Source organism: Oryctolagus cuniculus, chromosome 13 (genome assembly GCF_051225735.1).
Source record: "Oryctolagus cuniculus isolate XC-2025 breed Fujian yellow rabbit chromosome 13, ASM5122573v1, whole genome shotgun sequence".
Classification (NCBI taxonomy): domain Eukaryota; kingdom Metazoa; phylum Chordata; class Mammalia; order Lagomorpha; family Leporidae; genus Oryctolagus; species Oryctolagus cuniculus.
In genome coordinates, this window is record NC_142879.1 from 16,015,470 (window position 1) to 16,042,768 (window position 27,299).

The 27,299-nt window shown below is 44.2% G+C and overlaps 1 long non-coding RNA gene across 7 annotated transcripts in view; it reads right to left on the reverse strand.

The window, feature by feature from the left end:
* Positions 1-27,299, reverse strand: part of LOC149122488 (uncharacterized) — a 72,289-nt gene that overhangs the window by 34,118 nt on the left and 10,872 nt on the right. For 6 of the 7 annotated variants that reach the window (XR_016219503.1, XR_016219506.1, XR_016219504.1 and 3 more), the window contains 2 exons: positions 16,985-17,081; positions 14,921-15,314 (listed from right to left, as the gene is read on the reverse strand). This is a non-coding gene — a long non-coding RNA (uncharacterized LOC149122488). Of the gene's footprint in view, positions 1-14,920; positions 15,315-16,984; positions 17,082-27,299 lie in introns of those variants that run through there. The other variant, XR_016219508.1, reaches the window with a different exon arrangement.

Sequence of the window (27,299 nt, forward strand, 5' to 3'; positions counted from 1 at the left end):
AAAGAATGATGCAGCAATTTCTTTTAGCCTTAAGGTAATCCATCTCCAGACCCACACATTCCATATTCACTCTCCTAAGCCGTTCTGCTTGACAGCAGACAAGCCGTGGTCAGGCCGTTAAACCTATTGTCCTTCCCCTCAACGCTCTTCACTCTCTCTATAGGAGGAAAGCATACCTCCTGCCCATTCTGGATCTCATTACAGCTCCTTGCCCTCAACATGTGAAATCTTTCAGGTGGCACAGGGACAGCATGAGATATCCACATCAACAAAGTCCCGGTTAATCAGGACAGGGCTCTGCTTCCCCACTGTGTGTTTTGTCTGTTTTCAAAGTGGTGAAAAGTCTACAACGACCTCAGACAGCTCATTATATCGTGGGAAGAAGGAGATGTTAGTGTTGGTCATGTTTTCAAGTTCATAGCAGATGACATTGGACAGCGGAGGTATATTCATTTTTCTCCTTTGGATGTGTCTCTAGATTACTCTCAATCATTTCTCAGATCATGTTTATTCCTCCATTGCACTCATTTAACTTAAATTAACTCAACAGGAAGATCTTGTAGATCTAAATGCTATGGCTACTCTGAGAACACTCATTAATACACCTTTTGTCACAAAGCAGGAAAAACATATTAATTTCTTTTGAATTTCGTCTTATCTAGCAAATGTGATATTTATCCATAGAAACAGAGACTAATTGAAGGGAAAAAGCAGCCATAACCATCTTCTAAAGAGATTCAGTTTCAATAAAATTTTGCTTTTGATGTTTGGTAATTATCAAAATGTGAGATGAATTTATGGTGTTGTTTTGATCAATTATGCATCAATAACTGTATAATGATAACTCAATCCACAGGATATTTGTAACACCAGCCTTTTAAAATATTTACCATTTTCAAAACCCAAGCAAAAATTTTTAATATTAATTCGTTTGAAAGTAACAATAAGCCCATTTGTATTAACATGAATTCTGTGTTATCTGAAAATAATTACATTTTCCAAAACCAACACATGTTAGAAAGAAGAGTAACAATATTTTGCATTTTTGCAAGTGTGTTTAACATCTTAGTGGAGTACTGCATTCTCCTATCTGCTTCTACATCAAACCTGTTGCAATAAACCATTTGGTGGGAGTATATTAGGAAAATCCACATTCTCAAAGACATGTAGCTGGAAGTATTTTAATAGTCTTTCCATATTGTTGTAGATGTTCTTTTTAAAATTTCATAGCAAAGAGACTCAGAAATAGAGAGAAAACTCCCATCCACTTGTTCTCTCCCCAGTTACCCAAACTGCAGGGCCTGGGACTAGAGGTCAAGAACTCAATCAAGGCCTCCCATGTTGTGTCCCAGCCATGCAAGCCACCTCCCATTAGCAAGAGGCTGGAATCAGAAGAGTCAGGACTCAAACCCAGATGCTCCAGTACAGGTCATGGGCATCTTGACCACTAGGTCAAATAGCCACCCAGATATTTTTCTTTAACACTACACCAAAACCCCAGTGGTAGTTTCTCAAAGAAGAGTGACAAAGTGGAGTCTGAAACCCTATCAATGAGGTTTTCACACTCTCTTACATTAAAATCCATTGATCTCTCCTATGCTTTGAATGGCTATTTTATCCATTCATGATTTTGTCACATCGACGCACTGTTCATTCACAAAACATGAGGTTCAGCCAAACTAAACAGATCATCCAAATGTTGACACATTATAACATACTGAAATTTCACACTTGTTGTCACCACTAATTTCATCAGAAAAATCTTGAGGTGTAGGAAGTCACAATATTCCCCAAGGAGAATACAAGGTTCTCAAAATTTAAGTTTGGTTTCAGAGCTTGAATTGAATCACTGACAATAAACAGTGTCAGTTGTTTTTCTTGACATACAGACTCACTTGATGCATCCTGAAAAACAGTTTACAAAATATCCAAGTCTGAATAATCAGTTTGTCAATAGTTCTTTCAGATAAAAATGGAGTTCCATGAAAAAAGGGGCTAGTTCAGCTATCAACTGAAATGATTTCTCACTTTTCCTTGAAATAATTATGTGTACTTACCATGTTTCACACAGAATATCAACAAGATATGTAATCAAAGGTCAAGACGCAATAAAATTGAAGGACATTCTTAAGTGTAACTGGCATTTTTTCCCACTACGTGTGACAATGAGATATACCTTAAATAATAACTCGGTCAGTTGAGAGACACTGCCTTGATTCATGCTCAGGTACCAGCAATTCTACCCAATCTTGCTTTTGTATCATCAGAATAAATGTCAACACAGTGAAAAAAGGAAAACAACTACTTATTATTGTGACAAAATTAGAACTGACGCAGTAGATAACCTGAAGGGGTCTTGAGATCTCAGGGGTCCATTAGACCACATCTGAAGAACTGCTGGGCTGATATTTTTGTTTTAGCTTAAGTTTTATTTTAGTAAAATAAACGCATATATAATTATGGAATACATAGCAATGTTATGATACATGTATATATGGTAGAACAACAGAACCAAGCTCATTAACATATTCGGAACCTGAAGTACTTATCATTTATTCCTGTCTAATTACAACCCTGTGTCCTTTGAACAACATCTCTTCATTGCCCCTGTCCCCAACGTCTGATACCCACTATTCTACTCTCTACTTCTATGAGTTCAAATTCTAACATTTCTGGTGTGGAGAATCCAAGATGGCCGACTAGAGACAGGATGTGCGGGTCTTGACCACTGGAAGAGAACAGAAGAATACCAGAGACAGTGCATTCCCAGGGGAGGGAGGGTTGGCGAGACGTTTGCAGTGGAAATTCTGCAGAAAGGGGTGGACGGTAAAAACACGCAGCAGCAACAGGGACGGACACCCACAGTGGCTCCCGCAGCCAGGGGCTGGTGGAGAGCCATCTCGTGGGAGTGAGGCGAGAAGAGACTCAGCAGCCCACGGCCCTGGTGATTCCGCTCGAGGATCACACGGACTTTGAGTTCGGCCAGGAACACCAGCCGGAGGCAGGGTGGCCCCAACCCTGTGGAGGGAGAGCACATTTCTTTCTCCCATCCCTCACAAGGGCACTCGCAACTAGCAGGAGAAAATGCCGTCTTAACAACGTGAGTCCAGGCTGTGGCGGCTCACCTGCAGGTGACTAGGGATTTTATCAGAGGGACAGATCTGCGGTTGCCACGGACTCTGAGGCTAGCCTGGAGGATTGGTAGGAGGATGGGTGGCCCCCTGGGACTGTGAGGCACTCCCTCCCCTCCCCTATCTCCCAGGCACCTGCGTTCGGACTGTCCAGCTGGAACACCGACAGGCAGCAGGCTCGGAGAATGCCTCTGTTCTATGTATGGGACAGGCTCACAGGGCTGAGAGTGGATCCCCTGCACCCTGTGACCGTGGGAGCCCTGCCTGCCAAGAATGTGGGAGTTCTGTGACTGCATGAGAGTGCAGAGCTAGGTGTCTGGGCAGGCTCTGTGTCTGGCTTCAGCTGCTGAGAGTTCTCTGAGTGCCTGGGGTGGGTCATTTCCGAGGGTTCCTGTGCACACAGGATCACACAGGTCCTTTGTGCGGTTCATGCCCCTGCATGGGTGGGGTGTATAGCCACTGTGGGCTAAGCCCAGGCATTGCCAGAGAAGAGATGAGGCTGGGATGACACCAGCCAATGTGATCGTATTCTCTTCCCTGCTGAAAATAGAGATCTACCATGCCAAGCAACCGAAGCATAGTTCAAAGATAAATGTCATCAGGGGAGAAAACCAACAAGTGTTTCCACAAATGCCTAAGAGTAAATGCAGAAAAACAGGAAACATGGAAGACAATATGATCCCCCAAAATGAATACAACACTTCAATATTAGAATATGAAGATGAAGAGATAAATGAAATGTCTGAAAAGGAATTTAAAAAAATGATAATGAGATTACTCAAAAACACAGAAACAAACACATGAAATAAAGAAATCTATATTTTATTAAGATGGTGGAGTAGGGAAGGAGCTTGCTGCTCAAATATAAGAGAAGATAGTTTTAAAAATGTGGAGAGGCCAGGGCTGTGGCGTAGCAGGTAAAGCCACCACCTGTGGTGCCAGCATCCCATATGGGTGCCAGTTCAAGACCTGGCTGCTCCACTTCCAATCCAGCTCTCTGCTATGGCCTGGGAAAGCAGTAGAGGATGGCCCAAGTCCCTGGGCTCCTGCACCCATGTGGGAGACCCGGAAGAAGCTCCTGGCTCCTGGCTTCGAGTTGACACAGCTCCAGCCATTGCAGCCATCTGGGGAATGAGCCAGTGGATGGAAGACCTCTCTTCCTCCCTCCCTCTTCCTCCCTCCCTCCCCCACCCCGTGTAACTGTGACTTTCAAGTAAAATAAAATAATTCTTTTTTTAAAAAGTGGAAAGAGGGCCAGCACCACGGCTCAAAAGGCTAATCCTCCACCTGTGGCGTTGGCACCCCAGATTCTGTCCTGGTTGCTCCTCTTCCAGTCCAGCTCTCTGCTGTGGCCTGGGAGTGCAGTGGAGGATGGCCCAAGTGCTTGGGCCCTGCACCCACATGGGAGACCAGGAGAAGCACCTGGCTCCTGGCTTCAGATCAGCGCAGTGCGCCAGCCACAGCGCACCAGCCGCAGCAGCCATTGAGGGGTGAACCAACGGAAAAAGGAAGACCTTTCTCTCTGTCTCTCTCTCACTGTCCACTCCGCCTGTCAAAAAAAATATGCAAAAAAAAATAAAAGTGGAAAGAGTGCAGTCTCAGGGAAGAGCTAGGGAGAAAATAGCAGAGGAAACTCTACACAAATTGGAAGAACACAGTGGACCTACATGGAGGCTGAGGACATGCACAACTTAGGACCCCAGGCGAGGACCTCCGCACCAGCATTGGAGAGTGAAGTGAGACCAGACTGCAGCAGCCCAAGCCACTGGCAAAAAAAACTGCAGGAAGAGCCTAAAGGGAATCCGGCTTGGAATCCTAAGGGGATAGTATACCCACCAAATTATAGGAGAAAAAAAACAAATGGGGGGCAAGTTTTCTCTCTCCCTGATCACCCAGCAAAGGTGTCCTGTAACAAGCTAACTGAGAGCAGGTGCCATTTTGGACATACTTAACAGCTGTGCCAGCTCCTGCCTGCACCCAGCAATCAGCCAAGCAGAGACTCCTGAGTTTGGTGGGGAGAACAGACAGGGGTCCGGGTGCTCGTGACTGTGGGAGGCTTGTATGCCAGGACTGAAAACACTGAGGCTGCATGGAAGGACTCAGGGTGTGGCTGGGACATTGGGCGGTCACTGTGGGAGGCTCCACGTGATCAGGGCTCCCTGGTTACCTGGTGAGGAACATTGCTGAGGAATCTGAGATTACACTGAGGACTGCACAGATCCTTTGTGTGGTCCTTGTGGCAGAGCAGAAAAATAATATACTCACTGGGGCTACTGCCCAGGCACTGGCCTCCTTCGAGGAGAGGAGCTCGGATGAGTCTATACCAAGACAAGAAGAAACCTCCCCTCTGATTAAAAAAAAAAAAAAAGGGAGAATTACTACACCAAACCTGGGTATGTCACCTCAGACATGCCCTTTACCCAGGGGCGCTGAACAGAGCTCCTGGCCATACCCACCAATGAAAGCAGATACTCCACTTATCCACTCAGACACAGTCGAAAGATAAAAGTCACCACAGTGGGAAAAAAAAAAAAAAAAAAGAAACCACAAATGCCAAATAACAAATGCACCCATTCAAGAAACAAGAATAAGGAAGACAACATGACACCCCCAAAAGAACACTTCAATACTAGATTGTGAAGATGATGAGATTGAAGAAATGCCAGAAATAGAATTTTAAAAAAATTGATCATGGGATTATTTAGAAGTAATCAGAAGCAAATGCACAAATTAATGAAATCCATATATGACATGAAAGAAGAAAACTTCTCCCATAAAATGAGATCTTAAAGAGAAATCAAAATGAAATCTTGGAAATGAAGAATTCAATAGAACAAATAAAAAAATACAGTGGAAAGCCTTAACAACAGAATGTCTGACTTGGAAGACAAAGCACAGCAAGTTATAAAGTCAGACCAAACACAAGAAGAAGAAATTAGAAAACTAAAAAACACTGTTGGGAATCTACAGTAGGGTACCATCATTGACCCAGCATATGGTTTCTAGGAGTTCCTAAAGACGTGGAAAGAAAGAAAAGATTAGAAGGTCTTTTTAATGAAACAGTAACATAATGTTTTCCCCAATTTGGAGAAATAAAAGGGCATCCAAGTATAGGAAGCTCATAGAACTCTAATAGACATGATCAGAAAAGATCTTCACAACAACACATTGTAATTAAACTCACCACAGTAAACCATAAAGAAAGATTCTAAAATGTGCATAAGAGAAATGCCAGATTTCTTTCAGAGGATGTCCAATTAGACTCACAGCAGACTTCTCATCAGAAACCCAATAGGCTAGAATGGCAAGATATAGTCCAAGTCTTAACAGAAAAAACTTTCAAACCAGAATACCATACTTTGCAAAGCTTTCACTTATGAACAAAGTTAAAATAAAGACCTTCCATGACAAACAGAATTTGTCACCACCCATCCAACCTGGCAGAAGATGTTTAAGGATGTGCTACACACAGAAACAGAAATATGGTCATTGGTACAGAAGAAGGTAAAGGAAGGAAATTGTCCAGGAAAAGTACAAGGGAAATCCAAAGTAAAAAATAGAAATATTTATTTTAAAATGGCAGGGCAAAGTCATTACTTATCAATAGTCACCTTGAATGTAAATGACCTTAACTCTCTAGTTAAGACACTGACTGAATGGATTAAAAAACAAAACCCATTGATTTTCTGCCTAAAAGAAATACATCTCACCAACAAAGATGCACACAGACTGAAAGTGAAAGGATGGGAAAAAAAATTCCATGCTAACAGAAACCAAAAAAGAACTGGTGTAGCCATCCTAATATCAGACAAAATAGACTTTAACACAAAACTGTTAAAAGAGACGAATGCAACAGATAAAGGGTTAATAACCAGAATCTACAAAGAGATCAAGAAACTTCAAAACAACAAAACAAACAACCCACTTAAGAGATGGGCCAAGGACCTCAATAGACATTTTACAAAAGAGGAAATCCAAATGGCCAACAGACACATGAAAAAATGTTCAAGATCACTAGCAATAAGGGAAATGCAAATCAAAACCACAATGAGGTTTCACCTCACCCCACTTAGAATGGCTCACATTCAAAAATCTACCAACAACACATGCTGGCGAGGATGTGGGGAAAAAGGGACACTAACCCACTATTGGTGGGAATGCAAACTGGTAAAGCCACTATGGAAGTCAGTCTGGAGATTCCTCAGAAACCTGAATATAACCCTACCATACAACCCAGCCATCCCACTCCTTGGAATTTACCCAAATGAAATCAAATTGGCAAACAAAAAAGCAGTCTGCACCTTAATGTTTATTGCAGCTCAATTCACAATAGCTAAGACCTGGAATCAACCCAAATGCCCATCAACAGTAGACTGGATAAAGAAATTAGGGGACATGTACTCTATAGAATACTAAACAGTAGTTAAAAAAAAAAAAAAAAAAAACAATGAAATCCTGTCATTTGCAACAAAATGGAGGAATTTGGAAAACATCATGCTGAGTTAAATAAGCCAGTCCCAAAGGGACAAATATCATATGTTCTCCCTAATTGGTGACAACTAACCGAACACCAAAAAGGAAACCTGTTGAAGTGAAATGGACACTATGAGAAAGAGTGACTTGACTGGCCCTTGTCCTGACTGTTGATGCACAATTTAATACTTTATCCCTTTTAGTATTTTTTTGTTCTACTTAATACTATTGGTTGAACTCTGTAATTAACACACAATTATTCTTAGGTGTTTAAATTTAACTGAAAATTTAACTGTTAAATATAAGAGTGGGAATAAGAGAGGGAGGAGATGTACAATTTGGGACATGCTCAAGCTGACTTACCTCAAACTGTAGAGTTAGAAACATACCAGGGGATTCCAATTCAATCCCATCACGGTGGTATATACCAATGTCATCTCACTAGTCCAAGTGATCAATTTCAGTTCACAATTGATTATACTGATAGATCTAAGAGTCAAAGGGATAACATAAGCAAGACTAGTGTCTGCTAATACTAACTGATAGAATAAAAAAGGGAGAGAACGATCCAACATGTGAAGCAGGATACACAGCAGACTCATAGAATGGCAGATGTCCTAAACAGCACTCTGGCCTCAGAATCAGCCCTTAAGGCATGTGGATCTGGCTGAAGAGCCCATGAGAGTATTTTAGGCATGGAAAGCCAAGACACTCTGGCAAAAAATAAATAAATAAATCTCTGCGAGTAAGATCCCAGTAGAAAGAACAGACCATCAAAGGAGGAGGTACCTTTCTCTGAAGGGAGGAGTGAACCTCCACTTTGACTATGACTTTGTCTAAATCAAAGTCGGTGAACTCAAAAGGCTTCCATAGCCTTGGCAACTCATGACAAGAGCCTAGGGAGATTACTGACACCATAAACAAGAGTGTCAATTTGTTAAGTCAACAACAGGAGTCACTGTGCACTTACTCCTCATGTAAGATCTCTGTCCTTAATGCGTTGTTCAATGTGAAGTAATGCTATAACTAGTACTGAAACAGTATTTTACACTTTATGTTCTGTGTGGGTGCAAACTGCTGAAATCTTTACTTAACATATAATAAATTGATCTTCTGTATATAAAGATAATTGAAAATGAATCTTGATGTGCATAGAATGGGAGAGGGAGCAGGAGATAGGAGGGTTGCGGGTGGGAGGGAAGTTATGGGGGGGGAAAGCCATTGTAATCCATAAGCTGTACTTTGGAAATTTATATTTGCTACATAAAAGTTAAAAAAAAAAAAAGAGAGAGAGAGACAAATGCAATAGTAATGGGGGATTTCAATATCCCAATTTCAGTGATGGACAGGTCAACCAGTCAGAAAATCAGCATAGAAACAGCTGAGTTAATCAACATTATAGACCAAATGAACCTAACACATATCTACAGAATTTTTCATACACATTTTTCTTTCCAGTACATGGACTCTTCTGTAGTATTGACCACATGGTAGACCATAAATCAATTCTCAGCAAATTCAAAAAAATTGAAATCATACCATGCATCTTCTCGGACCATATGCAATGAAGCTGGCAATCAGCAACACAGAATATCTGGAACATATGCAAACACATGGAGACTGAACAACATGCTCCTAAATAAACAGTGGATCATAGAAGAAATCAAAAAATTTCTGGAAACAAGTGAAGATGACAACACAACATAATAGAACTTATGGGATACAACAAAAGCATTTTTTTTTTTTTTACTTATTTGACAGGTAGAATTAGACAGTGAGAGAGAGAGACAGAGAGAAAGGTCTTCCTTCCATTTGGTTCACCCCCCAAAATGGACACTAAAGCCGGTGCTGCGCTGATCCGAAGCCAGGAGCCAGGTGCTTCCTCCTGGTCTCCCATGCGGGTGCAGGGCCCAAGCACTTGGGCCATCCTCCACTGCACTCCCGGGCCACAGCAGAGAGCTGGATTGGAAGAGGAGCAGCCAGGACTGGAACCCAGCACCCATATAGAATGCTGGAGCCACAGGCGGAGTATTAACCAAGTGAGCCACCATGGCACCGGCCCCAACAAAAGCATTGTTAAAAGGAAAGTTTATAGCAACTGGAGCCTACATCAGGAAATTGACCAAATAAATGACCAGTAAATGCATCTCAAGGACCTAGAAAAATAACAGCAAACCAAACCCAAAACTAGTAGGAGAAAATAATTAAAATTAGACAAGAAATCAACAAAATTGAAGTAAAAAATACAAAAGGTCAGCAAGAAAGAACTGGTTTTTTGAAAAAATTTTTTAAAAATTGACACACCATTGGCCCAACTAACCAAAATGAAGAAGACCAGACCCAAATTAATAAAATTAGAGATAAATGAAATGTAACAGCAGACACCACAGAAACAAACAAAAAAAGAATCATCAGAAATTACTACAAAGAGCTGAATATGAACAAACTGGGAAACCTAGAGGAAACGGGTAGTGACCCTGGACTTTTCAGCCTCATTTTTCACAGCGAGAACAGGACGGACGGACAAACTCTAGATACAGCGGCGCAGCAGGAGAAATGAGAAGCAGGCCCCACTCCCCGGCCTCCTCGCCCGCACTGCGGCCGCCCTGACACGTGCCACTCCCCATGATGCCCTGTGCGGGTGACAACCAGTACCAGCAGGGCAGCCAGGGCAAGATGGGAACCTCCTGGGTGCCGGGGACACCACCCTTCACCCCAACCCGCCGCGGGCACTTCTTCTACTGTGGAGGAACAGAGTGGCAGAGATTTGCAAACGGAAAACAGAACCATGGTCTTGGGGCTGAGAAGTAATTTGAGTGACAAGCCCTCTCTCGTCTCACACACACTCAAACATGAAGGAGCTCCCAGAATTCTCCCAGCTCTCCTTCCACAGTCTAGTAAGTAAAGATCTGGACTAAAAAAAAAAAAAAAATACTATTTTACAGCTCCACAGAGCCCTTTCAATGTGTTGATGACCCCATGCGGAGGAAGGCACCAGGAGGACCCCAGAGAGAAGGTGCTGTGTTTGTGAATGACCCAGTGACCGCCCAGGGAGGCACAGTGCCACCACCCTGCCGGGCTCTGCACCACCCCTTAGGTACAGAGGGAGAAAGCAAGGGTGGCCTGGCTGCTGGAGTCAGCATACCCCTTTGTGTCCCCTTGGACTGACACACCTGTGACCCACCTGTGTTTAAAGATCTGTCCGGACAAGCTTGTCCAGGCACTGTCGAGTGTAGGGGTCACCATAAATAACAACGTTAGGACAGCAGGCATCTGCCGGGACACAAGGCCTCGGACCTGGGCAGCCCGGAGACAGACTGGTGGTCAGGAGGTAGCTGTCCCCGAGGGGCTGCCCTAGACACCCACGTCCTCACCAGGGAGGGCCATGTGTGGACAAGGGGACGTCTTGTCAAAGAGCCAATTCAGTGGGAGTCCCTGTGGGCAGGGTGTCCACTGCCCAGGGAGAAACAAATGTGGGACAGGCAGGGGGTGCTACTTGAGCGAAGAGCTTCCTGGTCAGCTAAAGGCTGCCCGGGGCAGAGGTTGTGGATTACCGCTCAGGGCCTCACCCGGAGCCCCCTACCTGCACAGCAGCACAGAACTGCCGTTCAAGGCCTCCAAGGCTCCTGTAAGACTTGATGCCCCGGGGACAAACAACTGTACATACTCCTTTCCTGAAACAGGCACTTTTCAAAAGAGAAATCCAAATGGCCAACTGACACATGAAAAAATGCTCAGGATCACTAGCTGTCAGGGAAACGCAAATCAAAACCACAGTGAGCTTTCACCTCACCCCGTATGAATGACTCTCATACAGAAGTCAACAAACAACAAATGCTGGCGAGGATGTGGGGGAAAGGTGCCCTCATCTACTGTTGATGGGAATGTAAACTGGTACAGCCACTGTGCAAGACAGTTTGGAGAAACCTCAGAAATCTAAATATAGACCTACCATGTGACCCAGCCATCCCACTACTGGGAGTTGACCCAAGGGAAATGAAACCAGCATATGAAAGTCATCTGTACCCCATGTTTACTGCAGCTCAATTCACAACAGCTAAGACACAGAATCAATCTAAATGCCCATCAACGGAAGACTGCATAAAGAAATTATGGGATACATACTCTGTGGAATACTACACAGCCATAAAAAATGAAATCCAGTCATTTGCAACAAAATGGATGAATCTGGAAAACACTATTCTTAGTGAAATAAGTCAGTCCCAAAGGGACAAATACCATATGTTTGCCTTGATCTGTGATAACTAATAGAGCACCTAAAAGGCTGTCTATAGATGTGAAATTGATACTTTGAGAAGCAATGACTTTGAACAGCCCTTGTCCCAACTGTTGAGGAACAGTTTTTTCATACTATTTGTTGAACTCTTTATTTGACATTGAGCTAATCATATGTCAATAAAGTTAACTGAAAATAGATCTTAGTAAAAAATAATAAGAGTGGGGCTAGGAGAGGGAACAGGAAGAGGGGTGGAAGAGTGAGAGGGCAGAGACCGTGGGAAGAATCACTGTGTGGGCCGGCGCCACAGCTCAATAGGCTAATCCTCCACCTAGCAGCGCCAGCACACGGGGTTCTAGTCCTGGTCAGGGTGCCGGATTCTGTCCCGGTTGCCCCTCTTCCAGGCCAGCTCTCTGCTGTGGCCCGGGAGTGCAGTGGAGGATGGCCCAAGTGCTTGGGCCCTGCACCCCATGGGAGACCAGGAGAAGCACCTGGCTCCTGGCTTCGGATCAGCGCGGTGCACTGGCCACGGCGGCCATTGGAGGGTGAACCAACCGCAAAGGAAGACCTTTCTCTCTGTCTCTCTCTCTCACTGTCCACTCTGCCTGTAAAAAAAAAAAAAAAAAAAAAGAATCATCGTGTGCCTAAAGTTGTAATTATGAAATGTACAAAGTTTGTATTCCTTAAATAAAAGGTTTCTGGGAAAACCCCAATCTAAGTGTGGCTGACATTACTTTGGCAGTGTTGGAGATGAGACTTTTCATTCCGGATGACACCTGTGATGGACGCCCTGATGGTAAGCCTGACTTCTTGACCTCTGTAGTCACATGGGGCTGTCACCAGCATCACTACTGCTTGCCAGCACTACTCTGAAGTTTTCTGTTTTTATTCAAAAATGAGTTGGGCAAAATGAGTTGTCATTCTTCTTTCTTGTATCCTCTTTGAACAGTTTGAATTTTTAACAAAGATTTATTTATTTAAAAGTCAGAGTTACACAGAGAGAGGAGAGGCAGAGAGAGAGAGGTCTTCCATCCACTGATTCACTCCCCAGTTGGCCACAACGGCCAGAGCTGTGCCGAACCAAAGCCAGGAGCCAGGAGCCTCCTCTGGGTCTCCCATGTGGATGCAGTGGGCCATCTTCTACTGTTTTCCCAGGCCACAGCAGTGAGCTGAATTGGAAGTGGAGCAGCCGGAACTAGCACAGACACCCATATGGGATGCAGGCACTTCAGGCCAGGGCATTAACCCACTGTGCCACAGCGCCAGCCCCATGATTGAATTTACATTAAAATATGTGTTCCATAAAGTTTTTTTTTTTTTTTTGACAGGAAGAGTTAGACAGTGAGAGTGAGAGTGAGTGAGAGAGAGAGACAGAGAGAAAGGTCTTCCTTCCATTGGTTCACCCTGCAAATGGCCGCTACGGCCTGCACTGTGCCGATCCGAAGCCAGGAGCCAGGTGTTTCCTCCTGGTCTCCCACGTGGGTACAGGGCCCAAGCACTTGGGCCAACCTCCACTGCACTCTTGGGTCACAGCAGAGAGCTGGACTGGAAGAGCAACCGGGACAGAATCCAGCGCCCCAACCGGGACTAGAACCCAGGGTGCCGGCGCCACAAGAGGAGGATTAGCCTAGTGAGTCGCGGCACCAGCCGTGTTCCATAAATTTTTAAACACCAAATTCTTTAACAAAATCAACAAGTCACTAGGACAAAAATTAGGCAAACTTTTTCTTTCAAAATACTAATAATATTATTTTCCTACATTCTTAGTCTGATCAAGGCATTTTATCATTTGATTATATTTTCATAAAGTATGGGAATTTTTGTATTTTCTTTCTTTTAAAGATTAATTTGAAAAGCAGAGTTACAGAGAGGGGAAAAGACAGGGGCGGGGGAGGAAGAGAGGGAGACATATCTTCTATCTGCTGGTTCACTCCCCAGATGGCCACAATGGCCTGGGCTGTGCCAGGCCAAAGCCAGGTACTTGATCCAGGACTCCTAGTGACGGGGTCCCCGTACGTGGGCCGTCTTCCAGTGCTTTCCCGGGTGCAGTAGCAGGGAGCTGGATCAGAAGTGGAGCAGCCACGACTCAAATCTGCATTCACAGGGGATGCCTGTGCTGCTGGTGGCAGCCCAACCCACTGCACCACAAAGTCAGCCCCATCTGTTTTGTTTTCAAAGAAATCACCATTAAGTTATCGGTAGCATTCAATTAAAAATACTCCTTTACTCCTTAAATCTCTTTACTTATTATCTGTATTATCCTAAGTAAGTATGTGTTTAAATTTAAAATTTGTTGTTTAAAGCTGTTTATTTGTTGTTGATGTTGTGGCGTAGCAGGTAAAGCCACTGCCTGCTGCCAGCATCCCATATGAGTCCCAGCTGCTCCACTTCCAACTCAGCTCCCTGCTAATGGCCTGGGAAAAGCAGCAGAGGATGGCCCAAGTGCTGGGCCCCTGTACCCAAGTGTGAGACCTGGAAGAAGCTCCTGGCTCCTGGTTCCGGACCAGCCCAGCTCAGGTCGTGGTCATTTGGGAAGCGAATCAGTGGATGGAAGATTGCTCTCTCTCTCTCTCGCTCTGTCTTGCTCTCACTCTCCCTCCCTCCCTCTCTCTCTTTCTCTAAATTCTGCCTTTCAAATAAATCAATAAATCCTTTAAAAAAAAAAACTGTTGTTTCTGTCAAGTTTTACTACATTATTGTCTAAGACTGTGACGCAAATATGTACATAAACACAAACACACACACACACACACACACACACACACCCCTATAGCCATACATGTAGTTTCTGTTATCTACATCTAGGTGCAAAATGTAGCATTTCATTTTTTAATAAAGCTTTTTTGATACAATGAATAATTTCCACCTTATTAACTAGTTCCAATTATGTTTATAAAAACCAGATAAATATTTGACTAGAAGCTGCATTGTCTCAAATAATTTTCAACTTAAATGGTTCATGCCCAAAAGGCTAATCTTTAAGATCTCCAAAGATAAATTCCTATTTTTTGGCACACTCTGTAGTACAAATCACAATGCCTTGTACATAGCAATATGTACAATATTATTGTTTTTAACCAATATTTATTATTTAGTTGTTCATGTAAAATAAAATACCTATCTAGCGTATTCCTGACTTACGGTGGCCCAGCTTAATGATTTTCCCACTTCACAGAGGTGTGGACGTGGTGCACTGACCATGCTTTCAGTCTGGAGCCTTCCAGGCCTGGTGACGTGAGGTCTGGTCCTCTTGCCACAGGGGGCCTTGGCAGCATGCACAGCTCCCGTGAGCCACACGGTGATGAGCAGAAACAACCCACACTGCTATTACTGTGCTGCTGAGCGTGATGTCCACAGGCTGAGTGAATTCCATGCATTCTCGAGTCATGCTGGGGTGATCAGGACGTAACCCCAGCATACACGGAGCAAGGAAAATCCTTTTACAGCCAGAGTACAACTATCTGCTTCTTTAGCTACAAGAAAATTAAAATCAGGTCATTTCAGAAACTCCATCTTCCCAAAGCATGCTAGATAAGAACCTTAACAATCCTACAATTTAAACCATTTATCTCTTTTAATTTATTTATATTATAAAACAGAGTATTTAAATTTATCAAAATTTTCATGAGATGTTTTCCACTATGATCTTAGGGCACTGAAGTGATTGAGAATCCAAGAATATGGACCCATGGGATTTTATTTTCCCTTCACATTGTTTATACATTTTATCATCGACTATTCAGTAAATTCCGTAATTTGACTTGCTCAATTTGTAAGAAACTTTGATTGCAGGATAATCAGACCACACTTGGCTTCCAGAGTGTCAAGGATTTGAGAAACTCCAATTCCGAAGGTGAGCTTTATCTTTGCAGTTGAGATTAAAGAGGTGAGTTATGCGAATTCACTTAAATGGGAATTTAGCGTGTTTTACCTAGACTGAAAAGTATATCTTCCTCTAAAGAGGATATGGGGACAGGCGGGCATTTGGCACAGCCATTAAGATGTAGCTTGGGATGGCTGCATTCCTTTTTGGAGGGCTGGAGTTTGAATCCCAATTTCTAGTTCCAATTTCCTGTTAATGCACATCTTGGGAAGTAGTTGGGTCCCTGCTACCCACATGAGAGCCCCAGAGGGAGTTCCAGGCTCCAGGGTTCAGCCTGGCCCAGCCTTGCCCATTGCAGGAATTTGGAGGAGTAAACCAATGAAACATCTCCTTCCCTGCCCCCACCCTGCCTTTCAAATAAAATGATTAAATATATACAAAAAAGAGGAGATAGGGCACATGCCCCAGGTGCTACCAAAACTCGCAGAATATACTAACATGGGATTTAAAAATTGTAACATAATTGTAAGGTTCTGAGCAACTGGAAAATCCCCACCTGCCCAAAGCACGTAAGAAACTCACACAAGTGTCAGAAGACTGGATTCCCGTCTTTCACTCTTTTAATTTTCATCTGTAACAGTTTTATTTGAAAAGGATGATTTTCCTCTAACCCATGGGCATGATGATCTATCAGAAAGAACATTTTTTTAGCTTTTTTTCCCTTACAGAATTCAAAAGCTGGCAGATCAGACAAGAAGAAAGATAAAATATACAATGCCATCTCAGCACCCCCCTCCTGCTTTTCTTACAGAATTGCCTTTACAAGAAAACAATTAATAAACACATCCATTTCAGATGCCGTAGGTGTTGAACTATGCAGCCTTCTCCTGATGCCTCACCGTCCAGTCCTCAAAGCAGCTGGACTCGCACGCTGTCCAGCACTTGTCTGTGTTTCCTCCTTAAGGTGCAGCTGACTGTCGCCAAATGGAAATGACCCTTCCTGGCATCCCCTCCCCCCAAAAAAGCTGATTTAGAAATAACACATTTTGGGACTTGAATGATGGGATGAAACTTCTGTTCCTTAAACACTTGCACACGCACACACACAACCCCATCCCTAGCTCGCATGTGTGAACGAACTCACATATAATACTGTTAGTTTCCACACCCATGGGATTGTTTTACTTAAATATAAGAATCATTCAGTGTCTGGATCTGTTAATTCATTTTCTCTGCATTTCTGCTCCTCACATTCTGTTCTCTAAGCACTGTGCAAAATCATGGTTAGCAAAGTGGAGAAAGGGCAAGAAAACAGCTCACCAAGACCGTAGTGGGCGTGACTCCTGCATCGCTCGGTTGTGAGTCATTTTCTTTTATGCTTCTCTTGATTTTGCCAAGCTTCAGACAATGAGTGCATCTTTTAATGCAGAATAAATTATTTTAAGATGTTTATGTTATATTCATTCTGTATCACCAAGCACAATAACACACTTTCCGAAATGGACGGAAATACCACTAGCCTGACTTTCCACTGCCTCCTCTGACGTCCTCATCTCGTCTCCAGCCACCCCAGTCCTCCGGCTGGCCTCTGGGTCTTTGGATGAGCCTCTGATCTCTCTCTCTGAGCACACCATGCAACGACAAGGCCAAGGCTATGTGAAGATAAAACGTCTGAGAATGCCCTTTGGTCCCGATGAGGACTGGGGGTCTTCCAGACCACCAGCCAAGCTGGGCTCTGCAAGGGCTTGCTGGAGACCCGCTCCTCCCCTCGGATGCCTGCAGGAGGCTTTCTCTCCCCTATGACTTCCCAGAGTCCTCAACCTGCCCTTCAGGGCAGGTGCTCTAAGTCAATATTCAGTTATTTATGACTTTTAACTTTCAATTAAAATGGGTCTCAACTGGATGGCTGAATGGTCCTTTGTACTTTTGAGAAGTCATTATCAGGAGTGTTATTTCCAGCTCCTCTAAAGACGTGTGCTTAATTATTTATTACTTGCATGGTTTTTATGTGTCAGACCTCCAGGCACCCAGGGGGAGACATTTTTAAGAAGATTAGAACCAGTATCTAAAAAAAAATTTTTTTGCTGATCACTTTAACTGAAGCATAGCCAAGTTAAAAAAAAATAAAAATACTTAAATAGATTGTTTAAAATCATACACATTCAGAATATACCCTGCAACTATATGTAGACCTATGATGTCACATCTTCAAGAATGACTGGAATTTGCGAGAGTCTAGCATAAAGCACTCACTTTTTTTGTTTTTTGTTTTGTTTTTTTGACAGGCAGATTTAGACAGTGAGAGAGAGAGACAGAGAGAAAGGTCTTCTTCCATTGTTTCACCCCACAAATGGCTGCCACAGCCGTGCCCTGCACCAATCCGAAGCCAGGAGCCAGGTGCTTCCTCCTGGTCTCCCATGCGGGTGCAGGGCCCAAGCACTTGGGCCATCCTCCACTGCCTTCCTGGGCCACAACAGAGAGCTGGACTGGAAGAGGAGCAACCAGGACAGAACCGGCACCCCAACCAGGACTAGAACTTGGTGTGCTGGTGCCGCAGGCGGAGGATTAGCCTAGTGAGCCCCGGCGCCGGCCATAAAGCATTCACTTTTTAGAGAATGCTGAACCCTTTCAAGCATCTATATAATCTTTATATATCAAAAACTTAACTACGAAGTGACAGAGCAACCACATGTACAGAACAAATGTGATTGTCACTTCAAGCAAAAGTATTATTGGTGGTGACAAAACATGTCCCACTTAACAAGCAGATGGCTGTCCACCACACAGAAACACACAATCACCCAGGAAGGTGGGCATCATCTCCAGTCCATGGATGAGGGACTTAAATTTCTAACAGTGCTGTGCCCAGCCAGGATCACCCAGGGCGTAAGCGGTAAGGAAGGCAGTGCAAGTCCAAGAGTGCTGACTCCAGAACCAACGCTCTCAGTAAGCTGTGGCCACCTCGTCAAGCCCAGTAAGGAATTGAGGATTACAGGCACAGGCAGGATTTTCTCCCCTAATCCCATTAGGGTGTACATGTTTTCAAACTAATCATGTCTGACCGACGTTTATCATAACAAAATGTTAAATGACTGGCATAATCACATCGGTGCGGAACAGGGTGGCTGACGGAGGGCTCCTGTCTCATCATTTTTATGTAACACAGAGACCTCTCCCTAAGAAGCAAGGTCTTACCACGTCCACACCGAAGGAATCCTTAATGTCTTAGCTCTCATGTTCATGTTTTCTGCCACTGGAAAATGGCTTTTCTAATTGCACACGTTTCTTTCTAAATCACATGTGAAGGCAGTTAAATAGAAAAATAAGCAAGAGGCAAAACACAACAGTTTCTGGACCGTCAACCTTGATTCAGAACAAATTACTCCCCTCTAAACAAGCATGACCGAGCCCTTCTTCCAGCTCCGTTTCTCTTTGCTTAGGACACTCTGCTCCCACCTAACAAAGGGAAATGCATAGGATGATAATTAGATTTTTTTTTTTAAAAAAAAGGGGGGGGGCTAGCAATAGCATCTTTAAAACCACCTATATCTTCCCAGCAAATGAAATAATAAATGTTTCATGCTGTTATCAAACATTGATAATAAAGGTTTTAATATTTATTGTAACCTTTGGCCAATGGCCGAATTCACTCTGGCAGCAGGGGCACAGCGAGGTGAGGATCGCCTTTGGGCACCACTGATTGGGCTGGTGTCTGGATTAGAATATCCCTGTGGAGAAGGGGGCTTGGGCACAGCATCCGTAATCTTCTTATCCCCCCCTCATCTGCCATCGGCCTGCTCTCAAATTCTAATAGACCCTTCTTCCTGGGCTTTATTATAAGGCTCTGTGCTTCTTCACAATCAGGGGTATTTAAACGATCCCACACCCCTCCATAGTCTACAAAAGGGGCTTTTCCCAGCGGTGCCCTAGAGATCTCATTGCCCCCACATTAGTAAGGACCGCAGGCAAGATGTTTCTCCATGAACATCAAAGTGTTGTTGAGCCGTTGTCCAAGCACCTTGTGAATGTGAAGTTCAAGTTGCTCTTAGCCGGTCCTCTCCCCAGCTGCTGGTTAACTGAAGCCAGGTAGGTGGGGCAGGAAAGTCACACCCGGGAGGTGTCTGGAGGCCAGCTGCCCAGCCTCATCCCTCAGTTGTTTATGAGGCGTGTCCTTGGCACCTGGCACTGACCTGAATGCTTTACTTAGGACGCAGTGACTCACTCTTCCCAATGACTTCCTGAGACAGGTACAAGTCATTATTTCCCCCATTTTAGATAGCAAAACTGAGGCAGCGAGGTGTTCAGAAACTTGCTCAAACATCACCTAACTCGCAAATGGCAGAGCTGGGATTTGACTCCAGTCAGGTCTCCAGAACCAGGGCTCTCGAGTACTGTGCTTTACATCTGGATACCTGAGATAAAAGACAGCAGGAGGTCCAGGGCTGTGGCATAGCGGGTAAAGCCGCCACCTGCACGGCCAGCATCTCATATGGGTGCTGGTTCGAGCCCTGGCTGCTCCACTTTTGATCCAGCTCTCTGCCATGACCTGGGAAAGCAGTAGAAGATGGCCCAAGTCCTTGGGCCTCTGTCCCTGTGTGGGAGACCCCTGGCTTTAGATTGGCCCAGCTCCGGCCGTTGCGGCCATTTGGGAAATGAATCAGTGGATTAAAGATCTCTCTCTCTCTCTCTCTCTCTTTCTGTGTAACTCTTTCAAATAAGTAAATAAATATTTAAGAAAAAAAGAAGCCAGCAGGAGAAGAGGGCTTGTGGCACAGCAGGGTAAGCCCAAGGCCAATGGTCCCATATCAGAGAGCCTGACTTGAGTACGTGATGGCTCAAATACTCGGGCCCCTGCCACCTGTGTGGGATTCCAGGCCCCTGGCTTTGGCCTGGTGCATCTCTGGCTGTTGCATCCATTTAGGAAATGAACCAGCAGATGGACAATCTCTCTCTCTGCTTCCTTTCTCTCTTTCTCTCTCTCTCTGCCTCTCAAATAGCCATCTTCACACTCCTGTCTCCATCTCTTCCTGGCCACTCATGTTCAAGAATCTTTGATATTAAAACTCCGTTTCCAGGCAACAACTACCACCCAACGCCTGCCTCATCCATTCCCCGTCTCTACCAAAGCCAGCTGCCTCACCTGCCTCCTGCATGCCGGTGTGGCTGTGTGCTACTCCGGGAGTCTCTTGCTAACGTAACTTTTGCCTTGCAGAATTACACGCATTCACACTGTATTTCCCCAAATAGTTGGTCAACAGGGAAGACACATCTTTTCTTCTTAGTCTTTCTCACAGCCCCTTTGTTACTTGGGTACTGTCCCTTCTTTCTCAATAACAACCAAAAAAATAATACAAAGGGGCATGCATTCTGGTAACTAACAGGAGACTGTATTTCCAACCGTTTTTTGTACTACAAAACTCAACTTTGTGAAATACGGCCTCAATTTATTTTCAAAAAATATTTTCCTTTAAAGTAATGCTTATTGTTCTCTGACACCGGTGGGATTGCAAAGATGATGGAATGGTGTGATACCTTCTGTTCTACACTGATGGGGTTTGATTTAGAGACACTATAATGGGAGAAAAGATATCTGTCACAGTGACATCGATCGGTATTTTGACCGGCTGAGGTTAAGCCAGAGAGAGGGACCATTAAGAGAAAAAATGTAGGAGAACTCCTCCTTACTCCTCACAGAGAATGTGTTTGATAGCTTCGAGACCAGAGAGACATTTCCAGATATTTAGAAATCAAAAGAAAATGTGGCCTTAATTGAAACCATTCCATAGTGTTTCATTAAAATAATCGGCCAGCACTGGACCAACTTAGTTAAATATCAAGGGTTTTGTTTTCCCAACCCCCACCCCCATGAGTTAGAAAATTAATAACTCATTGACCAATCAAGTTATTAAAAATAATTGAACCAATTGTGGGTAGACAGTCTCAGTTATTCAAGAGTTTTCTGTTTAAGTCAACATTACATATTTATTTATTTTCAATTCTCGTGCCAATACACTGTTAACACAAAGTGAACAGATCCCAGTATGTGACTTGTTTTGTCTCCAAATGTCTTGTTTCACTAAATATTAAACTCTTTTTTTCCTGCTCATTGATGGAACCAACAGGGAAAAGGAAGAAAATTCAATTTAGTCCAAAATTATTGCATTCACAGATTGACAAGAGGTTGAAAAGACCTTGGAAATTACTTAGCGCATCACCTAATTTTGCAAATAAAGAAAGCAAATACCTTAGTAAAGCCCCTTTCCTAAAGACACAAATCTCATGAATGATGAAAGCAGATTACGAATTCTGGACACCAGCTCTACGAGCAGTGCATTTTCTTCTCCATATGAAATGTTACTTCCTAGAAGTGCTTCTTGATCATTACTATTCAAGAGTTTACAAAATAGAAATCCAGAATGAGAATGGAAGCTCGTGTGTTCTATGTGATTCTAAAGTTAGCAAGTGACACAACAGGAGTAATGTCAGTTATGGAATCACACAAGTCAATGTTCTTCCCTTGTCTCCATAATTTCTCTTTGGAGCCTAAACGTTATGCATGTTATAAAGCAATCTACAAACAATCCCTTCTTAGTTTGTCACAACCTCTGCATTCAACCTGACACATCAACAGAGGAAACTTTAAGAGGATCTACAGGATCACTAGCTGTCAGGGAAATGCAAATCAAAACCACAATGTGGTTTCACCTCACCCCAGTTAGAATGGCTCTCATAAAGAAATCAACAAACAACAAATGCTGGCAAGGATGTGGGGAAAATGTACCATAATCTGCTGTTGGTGGGAATGTAAACTGGTAAAACCACTGTGGAAGACAGTATGGAGATACCTCAGAAATCTGAGTATAGACCTACCATATGGCCCAGCCATCCCACTCCTGGGAATTGACCCAAGAGAAATGAAATCAGCAAATAAAAGAGTTATCTGCACCCCCATGTTTATTGCAGCTCAATTCACAATAGCTAAGACATGGAATCCACCCAAATGTTCATCAGCTGAAGACTGGATAAAGAAACTATGGGATATGTACACCATGGAATACTACATAGCAGTAAAAAAAAAATGAAATCCAGTCATTCACAACAAAATGGATGAAACTGGAAAATATCATATTAAGCCAGTCCCAAAGGGTCAAATACCGTATGTTCTCCCTGACCTGTGATAATTAATAGAGCATCTAAAAGGTAATCTATAGAGATGAAATTAACATTTCAAGATGCAATGACTTTGAACAGCCCTTGTCTCAACTGTTGAGGAACCTTTTTTTTTTTTTGCATACTCTTTGTTGAACTCTTTACTTAACAGAGTTAATCTTATGTGTATAAAGTTAATTGAATTTGTTGAACTCTTAACATAGAGTTAAACATGTGTGTAAAGCCAATTGAAAATAGATCTCAGTAAAAAATAAGAGTGGGAATAAGAGGAGGAGGAGGAAGAGGGGTGGAGGTAGGGATGGGAAGGCAGGCATGATGGGAAGAATCACCATGTTCCTAAAGCTGCAATTATGAAGTATGTGAAGTTTTTAACTGTAAAAATTAAATTAATTAATAAATTTTAAAAAGTTAACTGAAAATAATCTTAGTAAAAAATAAGAATGGGAATAGGAGAGGGAGGTGGAAGAAGGTTGGGAGTGTTGGTGGGAGGGATGGTAGGGTGGGAAGGATCACTATGTTCCTAAAGTTGTATTTATGAAATGCAGAAGTTTGTGTACCTTAAATAAAAGTTTTCTGGGGGAAATGAATAAATAAAAGGATGCAGGCAGGGAATGGACCCCACTATTAACTGTACAACATGCAAACTCCAGAGTGTGTCAGTCTCTCCTCTCTGGGCAGGTCCTTTCTCAGGCTACTTCCTTCTCCTGGACCACCTGCTCAGCAGACAGCACTTGGAGGACTGTGGACACAGGCAAAATAATTAAGAAGCTGACTTTGTCACCTGTAACCCAATTGTGGTGGGGCAGGCATTGTGGTGCAGCAGGTTAAGCCTCTGCTTAGGAGACCCACATCCCTTATGGAAGTGCCAATTTGAGTCCCAGCTACTCCACTTCCCAATACAGTGCCCTGTTTACATGCCTGGGAAGGCAGCAGATGATGGACCAAGTACCTGGGTTCCTGCAACCCACATGGGAGACCCAGATGGAGCTCCTGGCTCGTCTTCAGCCTTGCCCAGCTCTGGCTGCTGCAGGCATTTGGAGAGTGAACCAGTGGATGGAAAATCTCTCCCTCTCTGTCACACCTCTCAAACAACTCAATTTTTTTTTAAAAAATGAATATACTTCTAAATGTGTTTCAAGGCATTTCATCTTTCAAAATGGCCAAAAATATTTCGACAGAAAGGTACAGTTTCTCACTCAAAACTGGATTATTTTCCTTGGGCTTAAAACAAATGAACTCCTTCTGGATGTTTGATAATTATCTGCTATTTTATTCATTTAAAAAATCTTATACGTGAATGAAAGAAAAAGCTGCTACTAAAATCTATGTAAATGTCCTCAATGTAAACTTTATATTATTTTTGTCAATATGTCCATATTTATAGCACTCTAAGTTTTCAACTTCAACATTTCCCCAGAATCAAGATATTGACTAAGAGATAACTGTATGATTTTTCTATGATACTAGAATACAATTTCTTTAAAATGATTTCCTAGAGGGTTAAGAAATCTCTTGCCCACACCCACCCAGGAATAGTGCTAATCAAAACTTTTACAAATATATCCTGCAGATAAATATAACCTTTAAGAGATTATGATGTAGTAAAACGAGGAGAGTCATAAGAGGCACCCCTTTTTCAATCAATATATCGAAGCCATAGGACGTTCACCTGCTGTGTTCACTTCAGGGAGACCCAGAGGAGAATCCAGGTCTATTGTAAGGAAATAGACAGAACAGCAGCAGCTGTAGCTACTGGACAGATGAGAGAATAACGGGAAAATTTTATGCAGCTAAGAGTCTTCTGGGATTACTTAGTTATAATGGACAACAATAGGTTTTAAAACACAACCTTTACAGGTTCTACGTGGAGGTCATTTATCCCTTGAAACTCTACTTGAGTTCTTGTTCACAATGTCCAAGCACAGTCACTTTCATTCGGTCAGTCAGCATTATTTTAACTTCTGTGTGCCAGGTGCAAGATACACAGAAAGATCCAGTGAGTGAAGAGATAAGACATGGAAAACCATCCCTGTGACACGTCAGATAAAGGTCGTGATGTGAGCGAGTTCCGTGTGCAGGAGGGCTGGCTGCCCACGCATGCACCGACAGTCACTCAGGGTCTCTGTAGCAAGCAGCGGTGTCTGCACCAGAGTTACAAAGACGAAGGGAGAGAAGACAAAAGGTGATGACGTGACAACCACCATACATGCAGAGATGTCGCAATGAAGGGAACCTGGCTCAAGGGGGCAAGACACAGCGAGATCTCACAGCGTCGTTCAGATGCACTCACACGACTTTGCGTTTACAGATTCACTACTGGGGGACAAACTCAGAGCACCGGCCGCACCTGCACTGCCTTCGTTTCCCTGTAATGTGCCTTGTCTGTGCTTCAAGGGCGAGCGGGGACACGTGCAGGGGGTCCCGCAGCAGGGAGAGTCCTGCTTGCAAGCAATGCATGGCCCTGTATGACGCAGTGCAGGATGAACCTGAGGGGGGCACCAGGTCAGATGAGGGACGCAGGCCATGAGGCCATGAACACCAAGCTAACCCCTTCAGACTCTGCCCCAAAGCAAGGGGAACCACTGACCGGCTTGGGAGGAGGAGCCGTGGGACCAGATTTTATTTTAACCGTTTCTCCAGCATCTGCAAGGGCCTTGCCCAGACGAGTTCACTCCCGTTCCTGAATCTGACTCCCACCGCAGCCCCGGCACAGGGCAGCCCGTGTCCACCGTGGCCATCGCTCGCAGTCCAGGCTCTTTTTGCTGGTCCTGCTCTGGCCTGGTGGCCTCCATTCTGCACAACTGATCTCTCTGCTTCGCAATCCCTCTGCTCCAGGACTGTGGAAATCAGTGCTGTGGCCAGCCCAGCACTTCTGCCCCTGGACATGGCCTTCTAGCCCGAGGTTCTTTCGCAACGCCTTCTCTCGGGTCAGTGATCAGATGCTGGCCACGGGTCCCCATCTCCCAGCTCCCCAAGTCCCTGCCACCCATGGGCCTGCACGATTTGATTCTCCCCAGGCCCTACACCTCTCCCTCTTTTGGATCTTTCAGCCTCAGGTGTGAGCTCTCAACCCCTCCCTCCCTCCCTGGCTCTGCCCACCCCGCACCTGTCACTGCTGCCCCACCTCCTGTGAGATGAGAACCTCACACACAGTGAAACTGGAGTTCCCAGATGGCCTTCGATTTCCTACCCATGATCACTATCTGGTCCATTTGTGCTGCTCTGACAAAATAACCCAGACGGAGTTTATAAACAGGGGAAATCTGTGTCTCGTGGCCCTGGAGGCTGGGGCACCGCAGATCAGGGCTCTGGCAGGGCTGCCGACTGCGAGGGCTCCATCTGCATTCCAAGAGGCAGCCTCCTGAGAGGAAACCATGTGTCCCCAGGTGGCAGAAGGCGGGAGGCCAGGAGGGTGCTCCTTTTCCTAAGGATGCTGACCCCACTCATGAGCCAGAGCCTTAGCCCCGCCCACAGGCCAGACCTCCTCCCACGTTGCTTTGGGGATACGTTTCACCGTGAATTTGAGGGGGCACATCACCCAAACCACAGCCACCACATCACGAGTGTGCCCCCTGTCTCGACGTCTCTCCCACACCCAAGTCCCTACACGGCTCCAGCCGGACGACAGGCTCCTGTCTTACTCTTCTGACTCCTCTGGTCTCCGGGACCCAGAACCGTCTCGGCAATGCCCAACCCCAGATCTGTCACAAGGTAACAAGAACAGCGACCGCCTTGGCTGGACGTCATGGCCAGGAGGGGCCCAACACACTCTTATCCCCACATCCTTGACGGCATCAAGTCTTCGATATAAAATTATACAGTGCACAGAGCCCTGTCTCTCACTCTCGTTCTGGGGCCCGTGTGTTACAATTGTCTAATAATGACAACTGTCTAATAAAGACCATCGTAACAGTGACAATTTCACTGTCAGGAATGCAACAATTGGCTCCTATCACACCTATCACTAATCAGAAACTACCTAAAGCAAAGTCTAAACGCGGCAGACTTTGTTTAGAGATTTTAAGCTGGGGAACAGGTGCGTGCTTCCTAGCAAGTGCTCACGGCTCACTGTTCTCGCGGCCGTTACCGCATCTTGGGCTTTTTCCTCTAACCCTCTTGCTCTACAGAGCCCAGAGGATGTAGGAGGTGTCACATTTCACTGGACAGAGGCCCTGGGTTGATAGGTGAGTTGTCTTTCTGACTGGATGACAGATCAGTTCACTTGTATTTATAAAATGCGAGTGACCTTTTGAATGCGAGAGTGGGAAGGTCTTTTAATAGATTATCCTTCCACATCTAGCATTTTTAAAGCAAAGGCACATTTATTCAAGATAAGGGGATAAATGACAATAAAGGCACAGACATCAATTGCTATCAGACAGCAGGTCGCATTCTGAAAGTCTCCCCCAAGGTGTTACAGACTATAAAGTAGTGTACACACTTAAAACCACACCAGACTTGATTT